This window comes from Bidens hawaiensis, unplaced genomic scaffold, assembly GCF_021521415.1.
Source record: "Bidens hawaiensis isolate Kalapana, Puna unplaced genomic scaffold, B.hawaiensis_p1.1 tig00003870_1, whole genome shotgun sequence".
NCBI classification, from domain to species: domain Eukaryota; kingdom Viridiplantae; phylum Streptophyta; class Magnoliopsida; order Asterales; family Asteraceae; genus Bidens; species Bidens hawaiensis.
This window is the reverse complement of record NW_027491224.1, coordinates 1,837,991-1,840,255: the sequence shown is the minus strand read 5'-3', so window position 1 is coordinate 1,840,255 and position 2,265 is coordinate 1,837,991. Positions and strand designations below refer to the sequence as shown.

The 2,265-nt window shown below is 36.0% G+C and overlaps 1 long non-coding RNA gene across 1 annotated transcript; it reads left to right on the top strand.

The window, feature by feature from the left end:
• The first annotated feature begins 584 nt into the window (after positions 1-584).
• On the top strand, positions 585-1,771 carry LOC143624559 (uncharacterized). The gene is made up of 2 exons (XR_013152140.1): positions 585-1,460; positions 1,544-1,771. It is a non-coding gene; the product is annotated as an uncharacterized LOC143624559 (long non-coding RNA).
• Positions 1,772-2,265: the final 494 nt, after the last annotated feature.

Here is a 2,265-nt window from a genome sequence, read left to right as displayed (position 1 = left end):
GAATGATATTTAATTAGGAGATTGATCTTAGTTTAGGTAATAAAGTTTTGTTATAAGTAATTTGGAACCATGCATCACGAAGGGCTAACCAAAGAAACCTAAACGATCCATAATCGAAAAAAACGACCAATTAACCGAACCGAATGAATAGGCTTTTACTTTTTTGTTCGGGTTACTGTTTCGGTTTGTCATACGATAACGACCAAAGTTAACCAAACAAACTTTCTAAACAATATTTTCTTGGCAAGAATCTCCCAGAAACATATGGTTTACCAAATCTAGAAATTTGAATTTAGTCGAGAGACTAACATATCCATTTTGGTATGATTCCTATTTTCCTGAACAAATGGGTACAAAGTAATATTCTAATCAAAAGATCAATTTTTAGCCCGACCAAGACAAATGATTCGGTTATTAGCCGAAAACGAAACCATCACAACACCTAATATAGGGTTTTGTGATAGTTTTAGCACCACCTGATTCGGGGTTCTTCGTGTGGAGACACCCGATGTGGAAAACCTAGGTGGTCGGTGGCCGGTTGTGTGGTGGCAGTGTGGCGGTGTTTTGTAGGGTTCTTGGTGTTGTGGCGGTGCTGGGAGGCGAGCGGAAGACATGGTTGACCTACTGTTGTCGGGTTATGTTTAGAAACCCTTGGTGGCGGTGGTCTGCTGGTCTCTTGCCGCATCTATCTGCCGGCATAAAATACTCAGCTACACTTTTTGTGATGCTTTGTTATGACGTTTTTTCATGTCGAACTTTAGTGTGGGCTGTTATGTTGTGACTTTGAATTATTTCATTATCATTCATGTCTAGCTTCTTGAATAATTTGAAGGAATTGATTGACTTGGCAATTATGTGTATCTGAGTCTTTGTTGTCTTGCATTGGCAATTAAGATTGGGTTGTTGGTATGAAAGGAATACCGCCTCATTACAAATCTGACAGCGTTCGTTTATTAGCTTGATGATGTTTCGCTCATAGGCATGGCAACTTATGTTGTGGCCATGGTGCGGAGCTAAACATGTTGTTATTTCGCGTCTTCAAATTGTTTTATGGCTATGATGATGTTCGGTTTTTGATGTAGCAATGTATGCTGTAGCCATGTAAATTTCATTATCATTCATGTGTTGTTCTAGAATAATTAATAGGAATTAGCGTTGACTCGGATCGGACTTTTGGAGGTATGATGCTTATGTTTGTGATTCAGTCTCCTCATATCGATTTATGGCTATGATATTCGGAATACGGCGTGGCAATGTATATTGCAGCTGTGATACCGACTTGAGCCCCGGGTTGACAATTTTATACGCTTATGTTTTGTTTGTATCTTCCTCGTATTTACCTTTTATTTGTGTCATGAATCATGATATGTGTTTAGTTTGCTAAATAACTGATGAGATTGCACACTTTAGAACTGAGTTTTCTCAAGGATTACAAACATGATCAACAACATTGCACTAAAGTATCTAGACTCAGTAGATATGTTTTTTTAATATATTAATATTAAAGTGTACTAACAAGTGAAGTAAAAGCAAATTTACACAGGTTTTGGAACTTGAGAGTATCAATGTGAAGAGCAACCATAAACGTGGCGAATCTGGATTTTGCAGAAGTTGATATTTCGGTATGCAAATTATGTGTTTTCTTTTTCTGGGTTTTTGTGGGACAACATGTGGCTAAAGTAAGAGCAAATTAAGTTCCAGTGAAGAATAGTGGTTTGTGTGAATATTATTACACCTTTTGTTTATTAATGAATTACATACTTTTTGGTTTGTGTCAATGTTTTTACATGTTTTGTTCATTAATGAATTACTTTGTAATTGTCTAAGACATAGTGTAAAATGGTTTAGACTGATAGAATGGGCCAAAAGTCGACCTGCTGTTGATTGATGCGCCGCAACGCAACGCTAAAGGCAAAACATGACTATTTCTTTAACAAAGTATCTACAAAAATTAACAACCTAGCCGCAACAACGGGTCTAAAAACTAGTTATCTATTTAAAATCAACTTATTGTTGTGATTTATTATTATTTTTTCTTTTTGTTCCACTATAAAATATATGGAAAAAGAAATGGTGATTGTATAGTGAATCTACCTAATTAAATAAAGTAAACTAATTGTAGGTACGTGTCGGTTTGTGTCACTCCCCAATCTAAAGCGGAAATGTCGGGGCGTGAGCTGATTGCTCACAGCTCTCAAGGTACTATCATGAAATATTTTAAAATGACAATATCTATTAATTTATGTCAAATATTCCAACAAGATT